Below are 24,251 nucleotides of genomic sequence, written 5' to 3' on the forward strand. Positions count from 1 at the left end.
TGCTCTAAGCTTACTGTAAATAAACGGAAGCGCTTTACTCACACAAATAAACAGTTTTCAGGAAAGAAATCTGTGTAGATTAACATGCAGCACTTGTTTCACTTTAAAAGAAAGTATTTTTTTTTATTACAGTTTTGTTTACTTAGCTTAGCTTTATTTAACTTAGTTAGCTACCCAACTCTCCCTTCCCCCACTCAGCGGCAAGACCTGCTAAATTAGAAGTTTTGTAATTGTAGTGTTTTTTAAAATGCACCTTATAATCCAGTGCACTACATAGTGTGAAAAATGCAGTAATAGGACCAGGATGAAGAAACACAGCTTTAGGAAACGCTTCATGTTGCTGTATATTTCCTGAATGTATTTAAATGAACATTTACTTGGTATAGAAGTGTACCATTATGTGGATGATCTTCTGAACCTTCACAAATATAGGTGGTTGGGAAGGGGTTGCCTCTCAGATCAGAGTAGAAGAGCAATTTCTACACAGAGCAGGACTTCCAGCCACAGTAGGCATGTTCATATGCCCAGCAGATGTATGTTAGAGTGAACCCCCCCAACACACACACACACACACACACACACACCAAGCGCACATGTTTAATAGGACTCATGTTGAGGCCTTCATAGAAAGCAGAGCTTGTCCTGATGCTGCATGTTCAAAGAATCCTCCTAAAACATTTCCCCTGTGGGGAAGACCTTAGATTCTGGAGTCTTCTCAGGAAACTTTATACGATCAAAATGGACAGAATATGTCCAAAATGAACACAGAATGAAACAATTTTCCATCCCGTCCTTTCTGTGCCAGAAGACTTTGTGTGCACAGGTTCTTCACACTACGTGATAGTGAGGGAGAAAAGGCTCTAATTAGACACTGACACGCCAAACGTATCACGTCCCATGACTTTTGCCAGGTCCTTCTATAGGGAACTAAAGAACATTGACCTGTGGGATATGTGTGTGTGGGTCTCGTGCATTGAACGTTAATGTGATTTCTGCTGGAGTCACATTTCTGCTTGTCTAGATTTATTTTTGCATTTTTGCCACCGGTCACGATCATTACCACCCACACATGGACACTGTAGACGAGGAATGTTCAATGCTTGCACAAGATAGCACCTCACAACTCAAGTACCCATAACATTCCCTGTGGTAACATTTCATGATCATTCTACACACTACTATCCCATGGCATTGCATATTGTCAGTATATATTGGTGCTGCTGTCTGCATTCTGTATGGAAAAATGTCTGAAAAAAAGGTATAAAAGAGAAATTTTAAATGTGTGGTTTTTCTTTATCATTTCTCTACATCTAGGCTGCTTTGAGATTATGGGCTATATTTTAGTGTATCTATAGCCAAGCCAGCAACCGTTCACTGTGCAGTTAGATTTAGGGTGTGCCAGGTGTCTTTGCTATTGTAACGACGGGAAAAGTACATCTTGCACAGCTCAAGTCATATACTAATTATCTTAATTATTCATGGGTGTGTTTTCGCTGCAACATGAAATAAACCAATAAATCAGTGTGTCATTTGCTACTCCCTTCAACACCCCATCAACAGCCTATTTTCACGCTTTCAAAAAACTTCAGAGTTTAGGAATAAATCTACACTGATGGGTGTGGTAGTCTGGAAGTGAGGTGTGTTCAGGTAAAGTTCTGGCTTGTTTCTATTTTGGTGGTGGAAAACACAGGTGCGCCACTTACTGAAATGAACCTAGACAACAGTCAATCATCAGAGTCCATTTCTATAGGTGCTCCCAGCGTGCCTACACCCCCATTTGTTAAATACACACATACACACACACACACACACACACACACAGACGCGCTGCAGAGCACAAACCTGACTTTTAATTCAACAATAAACAGAATAAATGAGCTGCTGGTGTATCTTCTGGTCAGTATCCTCTTCTGACATACACAAAGCACTGTGCTGTTAAGATATGAACACGCCAAAGTCACAGTGCATCTGGCTCTTACAGGGAATGGCAAATGACACACTGATTGGTTTATTTCAGGTTACACCCAAAACACACCCATGATTAAATAAGAGAATTAATACATTGACTGGTGCGCTATAGATGGTGCGCATCCCATGATATTTTCGGTTGGAGCCTTCTCTGTTTTGTATGTTGTACAGATGCATTAAAATCAGACTGACCAATCATAATTGGTGGTGTGTTCTTTTCAGAGACTTTGTGTAGCCATGTTTTTTTCAGTTTGTGTATGTGCATCCTTAGAATATGTTCATGTTCCTCACAGAACTACAAACTATAACTTCCCTAACTAATAATCAATACTATGAAGTAGAGGAAATAAAGAGAGCAAAGAGCAGACAGTAGGCAGAGACAAAGTGGAGAAATTTATGAGTTCCACTTCCATGTTTTCTTGTCTAAAAATGTACTTAGACTTTTACACCTCTTTCTGTGTTTCTTTCTTCATAATGTGGGTCCATTTCTGCTGCATTTCTCATTTTTCTGTAGTATAGTAGTGGGGCGTAGCACAAGGGGCCCCAATTCCTCAGTTTATAGCTCAGATAGAACGACACTGAGCAAAAGTGCCCTCTAACCTGAGAGAACTGTTGCAGCCTTGGGTGTTCTGGACGAGCAGATAAGAAAGAAAGAGGCCAGATCTCTTGTTTGTTAAAGATGGCTACAGATTGGAACACCACAGACTCACATACTGCTGAATCCAACACAGTGTAAAATTGTGCTGCACTTTTAGGACAAACATAAAGAGATAAAGACAAATAAATATTTCTAATTCTTTGAGGTTCTGCGTGGAGTTTGTGTAGATATGTGTAGATATACTCAGGAGTTACAGCAGTGATGAGGCTGCCAGTCCAGTGTGTAATTGAGGAGTGGGTGTAGAGGGGGCAGTCACTTGGGGGTGTCGAAGGTTCTAAAGTATTTACTGAGCCTCTTATGTACATTGTAAACCAATTGTATACCCACACTGTAAAAATTGATAAGTTGATTTTACTTATTAGGATTTGGTAAACCAATTGCCTTGAAAAAGTAAAGTAAAGTAAACATAACTATATAATGTCTACTATTTTAGTGTGCCTGAAACCAGTTTATTTACTCAATTTAGTTGAGTTTTACTGACTTTAAGTAGCATAGGAAATCTAAATGGCTATTTCTATGTGCTATGGGTTCCTGGCATCATTTGTTTGCATAATGGGTGTGTCTCCTCACCACTAACTCTTCATCAGTGTGTAGTCTTGTCTACATTCCCATGAGTATTCAGTTAAAATAAAAAATGAGAGAGGTTTGCCAGTATATATTTTTTTATTTTAATTGTTCTAATCCGTTTTATGAGAATATATAAGAACTACTTCTTTAATAAATGAAGGTCATTCAATCCAAAACATTTCAAGAACCTTAAAAATGTCCTCAAGTGCAGTTGCAAAGACCATCAAAAATGTTATGATGAAACTAAGGCTGTATGATATATCATACAGCATCGTCATTGCGATGTGCGCATGCGCATTAATCACATCGCAGGACGTGTGATGTCACTTAAGGCAATTAAATCAAACAGGTCATGTTGCAGTGTTTTTGGTTCATGACACAAGAAGTAGATACACAGCGCTGTCTCTGTGTCTGTGTATATGACAGGCTCCTGCTGCCTGAGAAGCATGAGGAGTAAACACGAGGTAACCACTGCATGGCCTCCATTCACATGGTTGGCACGTGCTTGTACACCTACGTGTCTAAAGCTGTGCACCTCAGTCTAGCACAGTTTCGCAGTGCAGATATTTCCAGTTACAGCTGAATTCATGCTTTTAATCCCAGAAAGAAGCTCTTATTTATCTTAAAAAAAGCCATTTAAATGCCCGATTAAAGGGCCGATTACTTTTGTTTTACTGTTTTCCTCGGGTTTTGAGGACTCGGCGTTGACTCAGTTCTTGATCGGTGCAGACGCTAGACAGCGTGTGGGTGGGGGCAGGGCTGGTGACGTCATGGGCCCTGCATTGTTTAAAATGTTAACGTCGAAAAATGAACTTTTGCAATGTAAATTTTTTTCCAATATCAAGCAGCCCTAGATGAAGCTGTCTCTCATCAGAACTGCACCAGGAAAGGAAGGCCAAGAGTTACCTCTGTTGCACAGGATAAGATCATCAGAGTTACCAGCCTCAGAAACCTCACGTTAACAGCTTAACCCCAGATAAGAGCACTTAATAAATGCTGATTCACAGATTACTTTGGTTTGTTTAAGACGTTTAAATTACTACATGATTCCTTATGTGTTCCTTCATTCATTCTTCAGTATTCATTTACAATGAGTTATATTACATTTAAGACAAATCAAAAAATATATATATTTTTTAAACTTTTAAAGGTTTAAAGGCTGTATCAGAATGTGTACAGTGTGAAAAGAATGGTGATTTGATTTAGTGATACTGGTCTGTTTATAATTCACAGTGCAGAGGTCAAATTATTGTTTACAGTAAGGGTTCAAGGTCTGATATGACGGTATTGAAATATATCATTATGCATTATGTAGAAGGGCCACAGGTTGATTTGGATTAGGCTTCTGTGGCCGGTCTGCATGGACTGCTGCTGACCTTTGACCTTCCAGAAAAGACACACTCAAGAGTTTCTGCTGTTCTCTCTGCTGGTGTGACGCAAATCGCACAAAGCGCTGCTGTGTCCTGCAACAGGATGATTGGTTTTGGCTGAGTCTTGATTGGATTTTCTCTCTCTCTCTCTCTCTCTCTCTCCCTCTCTCTCTCTCTCCCTCTCTCTCTCTCTCTCCCTCTCTCTCTCTCTCTCTCTCTCTCTTTCTCTCTCTCTCTCTTTCTCTCTCTCTCTCTCTTTCTCTCTCAGTCAGTGTATCTGTAAAACATGGAGCACACGTTCTCTTAACTTAGTTGCTGAAGCTCCTCTTCAGGTCTCAGAAATGTGTGTGAATGTGTGTGAATCTGTGTGTGTGTATACGTGTATGTGAGTGTGTGTGTTCTTCTCTGGAGTTACAGGGTGAATTACATGCTGATTATCCTGAATGGGAACTCGTGGCTTGGCGTGGCTCTAGTATGAAGAAAGGACGGGGCTTTTTTTAGACTGTCCACGTGTGTCTCACATCAACCGTTAAAGACGTTTATGAATATAGTGTGGTATACAGTGTTAGTGCCTGTTATATTTCAACTGTATTAGTAATATCTGTGTAATGACACATTAATAACACACACAACAATAACTGAGCACTGGAGTGTTTTTTCACCAATCCATATCGGGGCATACGGACATACAACACATGCTGAACAAACATATGCTGCGTTCACATTACCAGGCTTACTCAAATCTGATTTTTTTGTTCTAATGTAAACAGATCTGAATTGTCAGAAATTTATGGACTTGTCAAATCAGATTTTTATCTTAATGTAATCAGATCTGAATTTTTCAGAGCTTTACGGACTTGTCAAATCAGATTTTTTATCTTAATGTGAACAGATATTAATTTTTCAGAACTTTATGTACTTGTCAAATCAGATTTTTTGCCTTAATGTAATCAGATCCTATTCCTAGTTTTTAGAACTGACATGTGTCTTGTTCATGGTAATGTATGTAAACGTAAAAATGTAAATTATTTTCTTCTAAAAACCTTTTATTGAAGACTCCTTAAAGCACTTTAACATGTTTCTCCACAGTTTCAAGTAGAGAAATATTAAATAACTCCTTTTAGAGTACTTTAGGGACAGACTTGTTCACATTACTGACACAACACTTCTATTTATGAGCGTGAACCAAAAATCTATCTGTTGGAATTATTGAAAAAAAGAAATGGAAAGACATTTAATATATGTTGTTTTGTTTATTTAAACGTATGCACTGTAAGCCTGGATATATTGAATTACTTAAATAATTTTAGGCAATGTATTGCCTCCATTTTTTAAAGTAATCTTTAAAAGTTAATAGGTCTAAAAGTTTTAGTTATTATGCCTAATTTTTAAGTTAATTTAATGAATTTTATGTTATATCAGTTGCTTTGCACAATAGTTCCACTCTGAATGTTATGGGCAGGTGAATAAAATATATTTGTACTTCGTCTTCATTTTTATTAGCAAAATCCAGATTTAAATTATTGCATACAGCTAACACAGAGTTGACAGCTAAGAAAATGGTGCTTGCTCTTACAGCCTACAACACCAAGGCCAGGGAGTTATTAATAGTTTATGATCTACAGGCTTACCAGAAACTGGAGGGCACATCCTGTATGCAAATTAATTGTGCCAGAAGCCAAATAAAAAGGGGTCAATGGTAACAGACTAAACTCTACAGCTTTATAAGTTGATTTGTTGAAATCAAAGAGCTCAGTGATTGTATATGGGGCCGCAAACGTTGAACCAACTTAAAATAGTTAAGTAATGTTTGGAAATGTTCAATTTTATGTAAAACAGACTTAATTTATTTATTTTACTATTATTACTTTTGAGAGACTAGTATAGTCTAGTTATGCTTTTCTACAGTCATTAATTCCAACATAACTAATGAAATAAAAAGGAAAAATCTATATATAACAAAGACTATGAATAAATACACAATAGGTTTTCCTCAAATTCAAATCATACTGGACCATCTCTTCTTCTACTTGCAGTTGACAATGCAGTCTCAATTGAACGTTTAGAATTAACAGAATTACATAAAGGAATAATTAACATCAAACTACACTTTGCTATCCTTATCATCGTCAATAACAGCAGCTTCAGAACAGCAGCAATGCCTGGGTCTGAACTGCATCAATAACAACCTATCAAATAACAACAGCTCACTACCTATAAATACCACACGTATGTTTTTACCCTTATCTATAACAGCGAACACACAGCAAATCCTGCGTTTTTTAGTCTATATGTATAAAATCCCAAGTGTACGAGTCTTGAATCTATAGGCCACCAGAACCCACAGCTCTCCTCAAAGCTCAAAGTCAAGCCTCAGCGGAGTACAACTGCCTGGAAGTGTGACTAAACTGATATGAGTTCTAATATGCTAAACTTGTGCAAGAATTAGCCAGATAGCATCAACCTAACTCCCTGATAATAAGCCACTTATCAGACTGTGCCGCGGATCAATGCTAATAACATGCTATTTCATGGATTAAGATATTGTGAAACCCTATCCAATTTATAATATGTGATAAAAAGTGGCCTGATATGACGATTGTTAAATCATTGCTATTGTGGCTGGTCATATATTCTCATTGGAAAATACAAATCATGAACAATCAATGATATTCGCTCACAAAACGTCTGCTAGACAAGATACCCTCCGTCTTTCCATTTAGACCTGCTAGAGGGGGATATTACCACTATCTATACTACCAATTACTCACACTATATCGAAGAAAGTAGTAGGACCTCTTCTCATTCCCTGTTTCGTCTAAAATTAAGGGTTTTTATAAAGCGCTTATCCTTTTTCTTCTGTCCAGAGTAGGTTTTATAACTAGATATTGAAGCATTACTGTGAGGATTTGATTGTAATTAGCAAAAAAGAGCTTTAGCAAAGTCTAGATCAGGGCTCGGCAATTAAGTTTGGCTGCGGGCCAGATATTTTCCAAGCCATGAGTTTTGGAAAATGAAGTGTAATGGGATGGAGTGCTACAGACTAGTAGCTCTCCAGCCCAGAGGGTTGTTGAACCCAATTGCAGAACAGTTGAATTCAAAGCAGGTAAACCAAATAAGAAAGGAAAAAAATCAATAAATAAACACACCGCTCCTCACTCGGGATCGAACCCATGTCATCAGGGTCGCGGACCAATATCCTAACGCTGCCACGGCTAGTGAATTGAGACACGGCTGGGGAAAAACTCCCTTATAAGGAGGAAACAAAAAAAGCAGAAACCAAAGTCACGCAGAGCATGACTGAGAGACAGGGGAGTAATATAAACAAAAGCTTGCCAGAAAAGCATTTTATTTTTTCATTATCATTTAGTATAGTTAAAACAACCTCACAAGCCAGATGTTTCATGCTTGCGGGCCACATCTGGCCCACGGGCCACCTATTGCTGACCCCTGGTCTAGATGTTTGATGATCACTACTAACCCCTCCTCATCAATTCCCCAACTCATCCCAAAAGCAATGTAATGACCACCAGCACTCCAGAGAACACAATTCCACTGCTTAATACCTCTCTAGCCTGAAAATAGGTTCATGTTGCATGCTTCTGAGAGTTTTATTCTATTTGATTCTATTCTATTTCAAAATAACCTGAATTTTAGTACTTGAAAGAGGTGGAAAGGTACAGTACCAGTCAGAAGTAGGACATAATGAATTATCTTCTTCTTATTCAATGTTTTCCTACTTTGTAAAGTAATACTTAAGTCATCCAGACTGTAAAGGAACACATAAGGAATCATGTAGTAACTTAAAAGTGTTAAACAAACCAAAATACTCTGTGAAGCATTTAGATGCTTTTATCTGGGGTTCTGTTAACTTGCAGTTTTTGAGACTGGTAACTCTGATGAACTTATCCCATGCAACAGAGGTAACTCTTTTCTTGGGCAGTCCTGATGAGAGCCAGTTTCATCATTTGAAGGTCTTCGCGACTGCACTTGAAGATACTTTGAAAGTTCTTGACAGTTTTCAGATTGACTGGCCTTCAAAATACTTTTTAAAGTATTTATTTTCGTGCAAAAATATGGATTAGATCTACATACCAACTCTTTACAGCACAGCTGATGCTCTCAGACACATTAAGAGGCAAGAAATTTAAGTAAATAACTCTTGATAAGTTCAGCACAGCTGTTAACTGAAAACCATTCCAGGTGACTCTACCTCATAAAACTGAGTGAGAAAATCCAGCCAAGATATGCACAACTGTCATCCAAGCAAGAGGTGCTACTTTGAAGAAACTAAAATATAAAACGTATTCTGGTTCATTTAACACATCTTTATTTACTAAATAATTCCATATGTTCTTCTTCATAGTTTGAATGATTTAAAATAATGAAAAAAAAACCCACTATGTTTAACTGTATTCAAACTTTGTACTTGTACTATATATAATCACACACTTAACTCTAGCTGAATGATTCAGTTATTAATACTAAATGAAAAATGGTTGTGTAACTGTTTAGCTGAAGAGTTTTTGTGGAGTCCCTCAGGGTTCTGTTGTAGGACGTATGAAACTGCTGTACTGTAAATTCAGAGTTTGAAGGGGTTTAATGGGTTAAATGAAGTCGGTGAAGTTGATGAGAGTGAATGACAGGGGATAGAGTTCCACTGGATGGAAAAGCGAAAAACACAAGGTTTTCTACTTGCTTACGTGCACGTAAACACACACTCATACGAGGGTGCGCACACACACACACACATACACACGCACACAGAGTGGGCGGGGTGAGTCTCCGGCAGTGTTTCCTGCCACAGGATTTGAAACTGGAGCTCTCTCAGCTGTGGTCTCCTGTTTCCTCTCCCCAGCTCCAAACATAGTGGAACTGTGTGTGTGTGTGTGTGTGTGTGTGTGTATGGTGTATTTCTGAAAAAGTGTGTCCCTCGCTGATCTGCCCTGTGTGTACATGTGTGTGCCCTGTGTGTACGAGTTGCTGTCCATACACATGAGTGTCCCGTCTCTCCTGGCTGAGTGCGGGTCTATTTTTACTTTGTTTGTACAGTTACTCACTCTGTGCTTCACTTCAGCTTCCCTCTGTCCTACGTTAATGAGAATGAGACACACATACACACACACACACACACACACACACACTGAACAGTTTTTGCTTGTAGTTTTTGTCACTCTTGCCCCATTTACCTCTGCATTTGTACAAGTGGAACCCTAATTTTTCACTGCCCTAGATCTGAATTCACTATCTTTCTCTTCTTTTCTCTCTCCTACTTTCTCTCTTTCTGTTTTTTTTCTTTCTCTATCTAATTCTCTTTGTCTCTTAGCTTTGTCTCTTTCTCTTTCTGTCTCTATTGTTTTTTTTGTTTCTTTGTCCCACTCTTTCACTTTCTGTCTTTTACTCTCTTTTTTCTCACTTCCCTTACTCTTATTTCTTTCTTTCTCTGTGCCTTTTGCCGGATTCTCTCTCTCTCTCTCTCTCTCTCTCTCTCTCTCTCTCTCTCTCTCTCTCTCTCTCTTCTCTGTCTCAATTTAGTAATTTTGGAGCATTTCTAATTACATTATGGTTCAATAGGTTACTCGATTGCACCTACAATTAGGTACAACTAAGTACCTAGATCTCAATTTTCTCTTTTTATTTCTTTCTTTCTCTCTTCTTTCTGTTTCTCTTCTCTGTCCCTATCTGTCATCGCTATCTCTTTGTCTGTTTGGCTTACTCTCTCACTTTCTTTCTTTTTCTCTCTCTGTTTTTCTCACTTCACTTACTCCTCTCTCTATAGCTCTAAATTTTTTCTCTCTCTGTCTCACTCTCTTCATCTTTCTGTATCTGTTTCTCTCTTCCCTGTATTTCATAGATAGATAGATAGATAGATAGATTCTTTATTTATCCCGAAGGAAATTTAGGACATTTATTTCTCTTTCTGTCTCACAATATCTCTCTTTCTCTCACTATCAATGCCTCATTCTCTTCATTATTCTCTGTCTCTCTCTGTCTTTCTTTTTATCTTGCACTTTTCCCTGTCTCTCTCTTTCTCTTTTTATTTCTATCTCACTCTTTTTCTCTGTCTTTCTCTATCACTGTCTTACTCTGTTTTTATCTCCCTCTTTTCCTTGTCTCTCTCTTTCTGTCTCACTCGTTCTGTCCCTATCATTGTCTCATACTCTTCATCTTTCTTTGTCTCTTTGTCTCACTCTGTTTTTATCTGCCTCTCCTTCCTTTAATTCTCTTTCGCACACATTCTTTCTATCACGTTCTCATTCTCTTTTTCTTTCTCTATGTCTCTCTCTGTCTCACTTTCTGTTTTTATCTCCCTCTTTTCCCCGTCTCTTTCTTTCTGTCTTACTGTCTTTCTCTTTGTCTCAATGTACTCAATAATCAATTGTAATTTAGTTAGTTGTACTACATGTACACATACTCAAGTTTAGTTGCAGATGAATACTCAGTTGTAATTTACTCAGTTGTGATCACATGTACTAAAGTGTAGTTGTAATTATGAACGTCTTATTTGGACTTAGTATACTCAGCAGTATCGAAATGTAGGTGCAATCAAATACCTGATAGTACCTAATTGTAATTAGACTAATAGAAATGCTCCACAATTTATTGAAATGAAATCCTTGTACAGTTATTTCAGTTGAAAGTTAATTTTGTCTGTATGAAGATTCTTTATAAACATAATTGTTTAAATATGTGTTAAACTACATTACACATTCTCTCTGTGTCTTTCTTTCTTTCCTTGTTTCTTTCTTTCGTTCTCTCTCTGTGTGTTTGAAAGAGAGAGAGAGAGAGAGAGAGAGAGAGAGAGAAAGAGAGAGGTTAGGGAAGAATTTATGCAATGTTAGGCTGGTGGTGAAGCAAGTTGAGCCTGCTGGAATAGGACACAGCCTCCTTCCTTCTTTCTCTCTCTCTCTAAACCAGTTTTCCTCTGCTCTCCCTCTTCCTTACTCTCTTTTTTATTCTCTTTTTCTGATTTAACTCTCTCTGTATAAAACAGTTTTCCTCTGCTCTTCTCTTATTACACTCATTTGCTCTTTCTGATTTACTTTTGTTTCCATCTCTACGATTTTAATATTATCTCTCCTTTCTTTTACTCTCTCTCTTTCCTTTCTGAGTCTCTTTCCACTTTCTTGTTATACATTTCATTGCTCGGTCTCTCTCTCTCTCTCTCTCTCTCTCTCTCTGCCTCGCTCCCCCCTCCCCTTTTCCTCCAGCGTTCTCGGGCTGCAGAGTGCATTGCAGCGACAGCTGCTGTTATAGCCATCAACTGCAGCCTCCACGGCAACCGTTACCGTGGAGGAGAGAGACCACGGCAACAATGCTGCCACCTTCACAGAGAGAGAGAAGAGCGGCGGGTTCTCAGTGCAGTGATTAGTACAGCGGGTATCGTAGTACCACCTCATTCAGTCGCAGCGTCACTGCTGAATTTACCCTCATACCATATAATCAATTATAGAAATATAGAATAAAATTTAATACAGGGGGATTGGGGGGAGATACAATCATTAATCCTCTAGCCTATGCCTGGCTTTATTTATGGTGCCAGTATGTTTATTCGTATCTGTTTCAGAGAGTCCTATTCTATTGGCAGTACTTCATTACAGGCACTAGACAAGCTGTTACTTACAAATGTACTTAAAAGTACTTTATTGTACTGAAGTGTAGCTGCAGCTGTACTTAAATGTACACATCTGTAGTGGCAACCAAGTGCTTAATTGTACTTTATTGTAGGTAATTGTGCTTAATTGTACTCAATTGTAGTTGCAATTAAGTATGTATTTGATTGACTTCATCTGTATTCAAATGTAGCTGCGATGAATTACTCAACTATACTCATTTGCCCTCAAGTGTAGTTTTCACCTGTACTCAGTTGTACTTAACTGTTTTACTCAACTGTACTCAAATAGGTTGAGTTTACATAACTTTTTTAAGGCAGCTGGTTTGCTCAATTTTTTTAAATAATGGAGAATGAAAACTTGAGTTAACATAAATTAAAACATCAAGTTATTACAACTAAAGGGGAACTTGATTTTTTTCTAAGGAAGCCCTGGGGAGGAATCACTACACACTGAGTGTCAGAAACTGTTGGACACACCCAGTATGCAAATAGATTGTGCCAAAAGCCACTGGAAAAGAAGCTGTTAATGGCAACAGACTAAACTCAGTTATTATAAGTTGGTTCAACTCAAAGATCTCAGTTTGAATGTAAATGTGCCCACAAATGTTCAACTAACTCAAAATAGATGAGTATTGTTTGTGTTGTATTGTTTATGTAAAACAGACTTAAATCATTTGAGTTTAAACAACTTTTTATAACTATAATAACTGAGTTTAGTTTGTTGTCATTGGCAGCTTCTTTTCCATTGGCTTTTGGCACAATCTATTTGCATACTGGGTGTGTCCAACAGTTTCTGACATACACTCACCATCAGTGTGTAGTGATTCCCCCTGGGCTACCTTAGAAATAAATCAAGATCCCCTTTAGTTGTAATAACTTGATGTTTTAATTTAGGCTAATTTAAGTTTTCACTACCCATTACTTAACTTTTTTAAGGCAACCGGTTTCCTCAAATTTTTAAAGTAAATTCAACTTATCCGGGCTTAGAGTGTATACTTAAATGTACTTCATTATACTCAAGTGCGGTTCCAATAGAGTACTTAATTGTATTTAATTCTACTCTATTGTACTTAAGAGTACTCAAATGTGCCTTATTGCACTTAACTGTATTCTTATGAAGTTCCAATACAGTATTTAATTGTACTTAATTGAATTTTATTGTATTTAAGTGAAGTTTCAATTGAGTACTCAGTTGCACATAGTTGTAGTTAGTGGTATTTGCTGGTATGTGCTGTTAAGTAACTGAAACAGCTCTAAAAGATTATATTTTTTTCTTTTTTAAAAGACTGTCTTTAAAAATAGTCACAATTGAACAAACATCAAAAGCCACACTGCACCAACATTAACATTAACAGAACAGGAAGTGCGGCTAAACCCTTATTCTAAACGTGTGGTGTCAGATGTGGTGCCTAATGATGGTCTAATTAATAACTGATATAAGTTTTTTTTTTGTTCCAAACCTAAAATTAGTTAGTTAATAAAGATTCCAGTTCATTTAATCTAAGGTACATAAGTAATTGTTTTTTTTTTTATTATTGTTAAAATCAATCCCCCATACAGCAGAGTTACTGAGTACTGGATGATAGGGTAGTTGATTTAATCCAGTGAAACAGAACACAGTTCTGAACATGATGGCAAAGAGCAGCATGTGCTTACGCTACTGCGCATGAATCAGCTTCAGCGTGAGAGATGTTCAGAGAGAACACTGTCCCCCAGTCTGGCTGGAAATCATCTTAATACACCTGCCAATGGTTTTCATAGATTTAATTCTATAAGTAAAATTTTATTACAGAAATTGTATTCTTATAGCGGTACAATTAAGAATTACTGTCCAGATAATGAGCTTTTACATTCTATTTTAGGACTTTGGGTACTTTTGCACAGTACTGTATTTGGTATAGTCTATGTACTAAGTCTATTCTAAGCAAAAGGGGTATTATAGAAGCGATATCAATAGAACAACCCTTTAAAGTGCTATGTAGAACCATGTGTACCTTTAGGCATGAAAGCATGGAGTTCACTGTGTTTTTGAGTTGTCTGCATAATTATAAAATAGAACTGTTGCCTTTCCTCAAAGAACCTCTTTAAGGGTGTAGTTTAAACTAATATTATACATGGTGCATGATATCCACATTGTATTTTGTATTGTGTGTATGATACATGTTGAGCCAGTTAGAACAAGGATTGCATAAAACGGAAAAATATCATATTTTAAATCATTAATTAGTCTCTAAATCATTAATTAGAATCATCTGTATTATTTCAAAGAAAAGAAAGATTTACATCAAATTGGGTCACATAAATGTGTAAAAATACTGTGTATGAGTAAGAACGTTTAACATCGGTGCTGTATAAAAATGTAACTGTAAAATAGCAACAGTATGCAATTTTACTTGTTTGAAAATCATGAATTAGCTCCTAAATATAAATTAAACGCACATAGATAATTCACAAATATGTACTAAATGTACAATTAAAATTGTACTGATATTCTAACAAGTGTAACAGGAACACGTAGGCAAGGTTATCTAGACTTTCTGCTCAATTTTGGAGCTTTTCAGTGGGGATTTATTATGCTCAACGTTATCCACAACTGAACTTATCCCATTTATTGGATGAAGCACCATCATTCCAAAGAACACAGTTCCACTGCTTCACAACTCAATACTAGGGGCTTTATACCCCCTATATGTAGTGTTTTAGTATCATAAACAAGAGGTCTCTGTCTCGTCTCAGATTCAACCTTGTTTGGTATCGATCTTGTCTCAGTCTCTGGGTGAGGTGGACTTAAAGACTGTGGACGGGACCGGCTGAGATAAGTAAGATAACTAAAGCTAGTGATGAGCTAGCTAATCTTAGCGACAAGCTAGCTAACCTTACCCATGAGCTAGCTAACACTAATGTTTCTGGGGAGAGAACTGAAGCTAGTGACGAGCTAGCTAACCTTAGCGATGAGCTAGCTAACATTAGCAACGAGCTGGTGAACACAAATGTTACAGGGGAGATAACTAAAGCTAGTTATGAGCTAGCTAACCTTAGCAACGAGCTAGCTAACATTAGCAATGAACTGGTGAACACAAATGTTACAGGGGAGATAACTAAAGCTAGTGACGAGCTAGCCAATCTTAGCGACGAGCTAGCTAACATTAGCAACGAGCTGGCAAACACTAATGTTCCCGGGGAGAGAACTATCATTAGTGATGAGCTAGCAATCTATAGCGTTGAGCTAGCTAACCTTAGCGACTGGCTGGGTAAACTTAGCAACAAGCTAGTTAACACACTAATGTTACTGGGGAGAGAGCTAAAGCAAGTAACGAACTAGCAAACATTAGCGACGAGCTAATTAAACTTAACGACAAGCTAGTTTATCCTATCTATCTTGCTATCTATTCATAGCGACAGGATAGCTAACCATAGTGATAAGCTTTTTAAGGGGAAAATGGTGTTTGTTTTCACGTTTTCTAATAAAAATGCTTGGAATTTGATTCAGGGGACTTTATGTGGAGACTTCTGATTAATGTAAGCATCATTTTGATAAATAAAGAACATACTTAAATGTATTTCTAATCATAAGGCATATTTAGGCATGGTGGAAATAGGTTCATGTTCTGCTGCAGAGAGTTTTATTATATTGGCACTATTTTTAAAAGATGAGACAAGCTGTGTCTGCAAAACATGCATTTTATAGAAGAAGTATACACAAACATTTGAGCATATAGTATAGCTTAAACATAGGAAAATGCATAATCCTGCACCGGTGGTAGTTTACGATTGCTTAGGTATTGTATACAGTGTGTAGCAGCTATAAAGAGGCATTGTTATCTGCATTACGGTATCATGGTTAACTGAACACAGCTCTTAGGGATTCTTCAGTGTAATAAGGTTTATACATACTAAAAGTATACGGTATATACGGTGTATAATAAGCCTAGGTGACCTTGGTTCATCATTGTTTCATGTAGTGATGATACTCTAAACACTGGAGACACTGCAATGTTGCTATAACGGCTTCCTTCACTCATTAACCATTATCTCTGGAGATGCAGCACAGTGTGTTGCTTGTTAGTTTCTTAGCATTTGATTGATGCTTTAATTACATTTTATGTACTCTATATGGAAAAGATGTATAGGGATAGCTTCTCAATTATTGTTTTACCTGCTTTTCTGAAGTAACTGTTTCTTTTGTACAGGTAAAGATTTGTGCTAGATGTGGAGCACTGCTGTGAGAGTTTTAATGAGGTAAGGATTTTGGGTGATCAGCACCCCACCTAGCTTTCCCTAAGACCCCAACTCTTCCCAAAAGTGTTGGAAGGAGAACCATCATCGCAGAGAACAAAGCAGTTACTCTGCTCCACAGCTCAATGCTGGGGGATTTATTCCTGTCTAGATCATATCTGGAATTAGACAATATGTGCAAATAGGTTCATAATTATCTGCTCCAGAGATCTGCTTCTATTCTATTGGCAAAGCTTCTGTACAGGCACTAGACAAGCAGTATGTGTATGTGTGTATTTGCACATTTGTGTCAGCAAGCCATTTATTTAAAAGGGTGTCCACAAACATTTGGAGAAATAGCACAATGCACAAGTATAATTAACCTATTAAAACGCCTTGTCCTGTATACAGGCTACAGGTGCAGGTGATACAAAACCCTTTTTTTCTGCAATAAAATAACTTACTTAAATTCTTCAAACTTATTTGAATTTGAAATCTTCTACAGGACACTTGGAGAAGCTGCCTGTTCTCTATCTACTCCACTTAATAATTCCAGATCAGTAACAGGAATCAACCCAAATTTTGCATGTTTAAAAAAAAAAGACATAAAAACTAGACAAACATAACGAAACTAAACATTTGGAGAACATAAACTGATTTGTATTCGGGAAAATATTGATTTTAAAATGAAATTCAGGAAAGAGCCAGTTTAATGATTTTATTAATTATATTTTGATAGTTAAAGATTTACTTAAATATTCTTTGTATTTTCTATCAAAATTACAATTATGTTTTTTTAGTAATGTTCCTTATCAAACATTAAAGCTTTTAATGTAATTTCTTATTAGAAACCCTCAAGATTTAGAACATTATCAAAAACCTGGCCTGTTAAGGGTTTAACTTTGTTTTTAAACTGACTTAATTCATAAAAAAAAAACAGTCTTTTTACTTGTACTTGTACTTAATACTTAATTGTATTTAGGTATTCAGTTGTACTCATTTGCACTTTTACTCAAATGTAGTTGCAGTTCTGCTAAGTTATGCTTATTTTTACTTTATTGTAGATAGTTATGTTTAACTGTACTCAAGTATGGCCACAATGAAGTACTCATCTATACTCATTTTCACTCAAGTGTAGTTTCATACGTACTTCATATGTAAACATTTGTCAGAAATGCATTTATTTAAAAGGATGTCCATAAACATTTGTTCATACAGTATAGTGTATGTTGCAGAAGCAGCCGGTTAAAGTGCTGGAGGGAGCTTTCCATAAGGAGCCAGGGTTCTATAGCATGGTGAGGAAAACAGTGCCACCCACTGCATCATACCAACTGTATACATTAAATGAAAGCTTGTGAGAGATTAAATCCTTACAAAGACATGGGAATTTGCAGGTGAACATAACTAAGAAACTAGACACATAAACAATAATTAAGATGTAATTGATGACTTTGTGACATCGGTACAAAAAAATAAACGGGGTAAAAATGGAAATTTAAGAAAAATAAAATAAAAATGGACACTTGTCAGTCTTTACCCTCATTCTCCCAGTGACTTTAGCATTGTGTGGTTGGGCGTCTTAATGATAAGAGTTTTTACCTCATAGAGAAGAAGATATCTATCTGGTTGACCCGAAGCAAAAGTATTTGGATCCCTGCTCATTGTGTCTTTTGAAATCAAGGGTATTAAAAAACCCGACAAGGGCACAATTGTCCCCACTCTCTCCCTCTCTGGGTGGGTAGGATGGCCCTCCCTCTCCTCCCGTCACTCAGCATGATGCTAGTCATCACAGCCATCTGTTAGCTTACACAACAGAACTAGCAGTTAGTGTTCTCCTCCAAGCGTGTTCAGCTGTCCAGTGATATTGTGTTAGCAGCAGCGGTTTAAAAAAGAGTAGTTTGTTGGCCTTATGTTTCTAGCTAGCATGTGCTAGTCTTTATCACTTCCAGTGGTTGTAGCTTTGTATGAAGAGGTTATTCCTCATAGAGAAGAACTATTTAAATGATACATATAAGCTAAAACTGACATTAATATCATTTGAGTTAAACCTCCTGTTTTAAGAGTATATTATTCAACATACAGCTCTGGAATAATTAAGAGACCACTTTAGTTTCTGAATCAGTATATGTTTGAGTAAAATTAACGTTGTGGTTTTATTCTATAAACTACGGACAACATTTCTGCCAAGTAGAAAAATTCAATGTTGTATTTAGAGCATTTATTTGCAGAAAATGAGAATGGCTGAAATAATAACAAAAAAAGATGCAGGGCTTTCAGACCTCAAATAATGCAAAGAAAACAAGTTCAAGTTCTCCTCCACCAGTCTTTCACACTGCTTTTGGATAACTTTAGCAGTTCAGCTTGGTTTGATGGCTTGTGATCATCCATCTTCCTCTTGATTATATTCCAAAGAATTTCAATTTGGTAAATCAAAGAAACTCATCATTTTTAAGTGGTCTCTTTTTTCCAGAGCTGTATGTCCAACACTAGATATCTTTATTATTTAATTTTAGTTTGCGCCTCTTTTCTATAATTACACCACCTAGTCTTGTGGATAGGGTTTAAACTGGTTTTGACACATTGCTGTGAGAAAACATAAACAGTTATTCATTATTAGTTTTTATTTTTTATTTTGTAAAACATTAGGAAGCAGAACTAAACTTACACAAAACAGGTTTATTAAGCCACCAATTTATGTATACCTCTTATATGTCTAGGTCTTATGTCAACCTTTTTTTAGTACACTATATTGCCGAATGTATTCACTCACCAATCCAAATCATTAAATTTGAGTGTAAAGAGCGGTGTTTTATATTTAGCTTAATATTATCTATAGCATTCAACTTATGTCAATGCTTTTCTGTGGTGCTTGTAAGTTAGTGGAGAACTAGCAAAGTAAGAATTTGATTGTACAGTGTAAGTGCGCATTTACTGTGTGTGTATATGACAATATTGATAATCTCTTCAATGTTGAATCTTAAATTGGCATATAATGTATCAATCACTCATATGGTTCTTTTTGAGTTTTGAGTTAGAATCATTATCTTTACTAAAAAACAATAAATAACCATTATTTTAGAATCTACTATATAGTTTATATCCAAAAGAAGACGTCTTTTATCTGCATTAGATTTTGCAACATTGCAATTAGGATTTGTCTGAGGTATTCAGCATTATTCGGAGCGTTACTTAGCCCAAGTAGCCCTGCTGATTAGTTCTGAATAAAAAAACACCACTCCACCTAATCCCAAAATGAATCTGATGGTGCTCCATCATTGCGGAGAATGCTGTTCCACTGATCCAGAGCTAAACGCTGGGCTGTTTTGTACCCCTCCAGCCCTTGCTTGTCATCAGGCGTGATGACCTTACTGTGTGAGTCTAATTTTATTCTATTTTGGTTCTAATGCTTTTTAAAGAGATTAAATGACAAACTGAGTATAGATAGATATAGATCTTAATATAAATTAGAAAGTATGAACTTTTAGACCTTCGCCCAATGTTGTGAAGCATGTAACTCTACTCGTGTCTCAATACTTCGACCAGGTCTCCTGATTTCGGTTCCGTTGTCCTCTCTGCGCTTACGATGCCATTATTCGGCCGCCGGTTTCCCTCTGCTGCCCAGAGTTAGAGCACCAGCAGTGCCTCCTCGCTAAACACATGCAGATTTATGCGCGGGGAAAGGCGGGGCTCTGTGTGTTGTGATGGAAAAGATCTATGAGAAAGGCTTGCTCATACGCTGGTAGTCACTCTCTCTCTCCCTCCCTCACTCTCTCTCTCTCTCTCTCTCTCTTTCTACCCCTCCACAGCCCACCCACCCCCCCCACCCGCCTGCTCCCTCTTTTCTCTTCTATAACGGCCTCACTTTAATATGTATGCAAATGCACCCGTCCTCCATCCCCTTAATTGTCTGGCTTCCAGCAGTCAGAGTGTGTGTGTGTGTGTGTGCCTTTGAGAGAAAGTGTGTGTGTGTGTGTGTGTGTGTGTGTGTGTGCGCTGTTTGTATTTTGCAGTGCCTTGGCTGTTCTCGCCAGCCTCCACTGGCTGGCAGGGTTATGGCACGGCATGGCTTTGATAAGAGCTGCCATTTGGACCCTTAAATGACCTCTATCGTTTACACGAATGTTAAGAACACTCCTCAGACGTTACCTGAAGTCATCCCATCCAGCGCCGTGTGATGCGACGAGTTCCGAGTGATGCGTAAAGGATCGTTATTACAGTTCTTAATAATAATCACAATATAAAACACATGGGATCTTTTAGACACTTAGATAATGACGTGATGCCAATAACAGTGAGGTGTCGCTTCGTTAATGCTGTTAACCCTTAAAGACGTTATCTTGAGATGATGTTAAAAGTGTCCTTACGTTAAAATCCACTTTTTTTTTTACTTGTTCTTTGTGAAACACAATAGGTCTGTCTGAGTTGTATATGGATGCTGCACATGAAACTGTTCCTCAAACTCTATTGTCTGCAGTAGCTAGTAAAAGAAAATACTAAAAAAAACAAGTCGATCAGGAAAAGAACTTGTGTCTACGCCAACCCGTGAATTAGTATTCATGGCCTCGCCCACTTTGGCTCGCGACCGCTCACAGGCAACGCTGAACGCGACACGTCACGTCAGACAGGAGCTAACAGCAGCAACGAATGGCAGTTCGCTCATGTGATATTTGTGCAAATAACACATCAGTGTTCTATGCTTTGCCCAGTAATTCAGAGCTAAGAAACAAATAATTAGAATTTGTCTATGGAACACCACAAGCGAAGTACAGTTAAGATTTACATGGATGGTAGCCATCCTGGGGTAGATTTTTATTTTCTAGACTTGGACTACCCACCTCTGTGTGTCACTATAGGTTAACATAGGATCTCCGGTGGATTTCACGTTTTACAGAGACTCTAAGACTAGGTCAGTGGCTGAACTGCACTTAGCAGGGCATTACACATGTTGTAAAGTAACATGTGACAACGCTAAGACTGTTATTAGTGTAAAAACTGTTGTTCATCTCATTGTCTTGCAATGCTGATAGCCAATCAAAGGCGATACCTTTGCATGTATGAATATTCATAAGCAAGAGCCAAAAACCTGTCCTAATTGACACTGAACATCGGTGTGTAGTCATTTCCCTAGGGCTGCTGTTTCTTAGGTTTACATGTGTATTTTATGTACATTACAGTCCACTTAAGTTGATTTAGTCATTTGAAACAGTAATTTGGAGTAGTTATGCCTAGTCACAGTACATATAAAGTTTTTATACTTATTATTATTGGTACTCAGGTCTATAAGTTAATTAAACTCGAAAAGCACTGGTTTATACAACATACAATACCTATTACACTTGACTTCATGCTTTTAAAGGTAAGCTTATTATGGTTTATAGTGTTATTGGCTGAAGTTTGGGAAATGTCTGTAGCCTCTAGCATATTTATGTCGAGAGTTTAGAAGAAAATAGCAACCTTTTATCAATTCACTCTTCATTCAGTTGCCTGTTCCATCTTTTTTAACCTCTTACCGCAGAAAAGCAAGCTTTTATTCACAGATTGATTGTCTACATTAATATTTCAGTTGAACAGCTCCAGGACAACACAAGGTCAGGATCTCCGCAGATTAATATGAATGATCTAAATAAAAGAGTTTATTCACCTGGAGGTTAACCATATCCACTGGTTTCCAAACCCAAATTCAGATGCAAATATTTTGAACAGTACTCAGGTACAGATAATGGTGATGTGTTACAATCCTATTAGAAAACTTTATTTTTATCGTATTGATCAAATATACATATATATAGGGAGTAATTTCAACTGTGACTCAGCTGTTGTCTTGTGCAAATAATAATCAATCACCCTCTATTTCATTTATCCCTATAGTCAGAGTTTGAACACTGTTGTCAAATATATTTGACACAATAAGTGCTTTGAAAGACTGGTTCAGACCCACATCAAAGCCACCATCAACATCACTGGTGACCCACACCAGTACGCATACAGGAAGAACCGATCCACAGAGGATGCCATTTCCTCCGTGGTCCACTCTGCCCTCACCCACCTGGAGCAGAAGGATTCCTATGTTCGGATGCTCTTTGTGGACTTCACATCTGCGTTCAACACCATGATTCCTCAGACACTGATAACCAAACTCTCCTCACTTGGACTGAGCTCTTCCCTGTGCAACTAGGTCCTAGACTTCCTGACCAACAGGCTGCAGTCTGTGAGGATTCACAACATCTCCTCCCCCTCCATAACCCTCAGCACTGGCTCCCCTCAGGGCTGTGTGCTGAGCCCCCTCCTGTTCATACTGCTCACATATGACTGCTCACCTCTCCATCCAGGCTGTCATATTGTGAAGTTTGCGGACGACACGGCAGTGGTTGGATGCATCACGAACAGAGATGAGTCCAGCTACAGGCAGGAGGTGGAACACCTGGAGGATTGGTGCAGAGAAAACAACCTCTGCATTAATGTAAAGAAGACAAAGGAGATGATTGTGGACTTCAGAAGGGGCCAGCATGCCCACCTCCCCCTGCACATTGGAGGATCTGCGGTGGAAGCGGTTGACAGCTACAGGTACTTGGGTGTGCACCTGACCAGCAACCTCACCTGGAGCAACAACACTTCCACTCTGGTCAGGAAGGCACATCAGCGGCTCTACTTCCTCAGGAGGCTGAGACGAGCTGGACTCGGGAGCGCAGTCCTCACCTCCTTCTACAGATGTGTGGTGGAGAGCGTTGTGTGCTCCAGCATCAACGTGTGGCATGGAAGCTGCTCTGCTGCAGACAGGGCACTGCAGAGGGTGGTGAAGGCTGCACAGAGGATTGTTGGAGTTAGCTTCCCCAGAACCACATACATCTACACCTCCAGATGCAGGAAAAGGGCCACCTGCATCAGGAAGGATCCCACCCACCCAGCACACGCACTTTTTGTCCCACTCCCCTCAGGCCGGAGGCTGCGGAGCATTAAGTGCAAAACAACAAGACTCAGAAACAGCTTCATTCCGGAAGCTGTAAGACTCTTAAACTCCACCTAACAACACACTGCACTGACACCAAGGACAAATTACTGTTTACTGTTTACAAACATGGTCACTTTACTTGCACTGAGACACTTTATCTCCATTGCTCTAATTCACATTATCATGCTGCTACAGCACACTTGCACTCTGGACTTCATGTTGCTGAACCTTTCTACTCTCTATTTATTTTTTCTATTCTTTGGGATATTTATCTATCTATTTTGTATATTCTATTTCTTTTATTGAATTCTTTTTTTATCTATATATCTATTAATAACAGCTCTTTGGGTGTAAAACTGGATCGTGAGATCACAATTTCGTTCCACCTCATGTACCACATGTGATGCGAATGACAATAAAATCTCCTTGAATCCTTGAATATTGTTTGGAGGATGGAATATATTATATATAACACAGCTGCAAAAGTGCGTGGCACTGATATGATTGTATACAGTAAGTGGGTTTATTGTTTTTTTTTTTTTAAATGTACATAAGTATCAAAAGAATGGTCAAGTTAGGTACTGTAATCAGAAGGTTAATATTGATGAAAGGCTAGATGATGGTTTACAGATGTTTGTGTGGCTCACTTAAAGTGTGTAACTGTACTCCCTTCAAAAGTAGGTTCCCCAAGGGTTCTTTATCAGTAACTGTCACATCCTGGTCTCGTCTCGTGTCTGTGTGTCTTCCCCACCTGACCTGTGCTCCCCTGTGTCTCCTGTCTCAGTACTTTTCCACCTGTGTCTCATTTGTAGCTCCGCCCCTTCCCCCAGGTGTTTCTAATTATAGTGTTTCCAGTTTCTTTAAATAGCCCTCGTCTACCACTTTGTCTCCGGGGAGGATTTTCTTGGG

Source organism: Astyanax mexicanus, chromosome 1 (assembly GCF_023375975.1).
Source record: "Astyanax mexicanus isolate ESR-SI-001 chromosome 1, AstMex3_surface, whole genome shotgun sequence".
Classification (NCBI taxonomy): Eukaryota; Metazoa; Chordata; class Actinopteri; order Characiformes; family Acestrorhamphidae; genus Astyanax; species Astyanax mexicanus.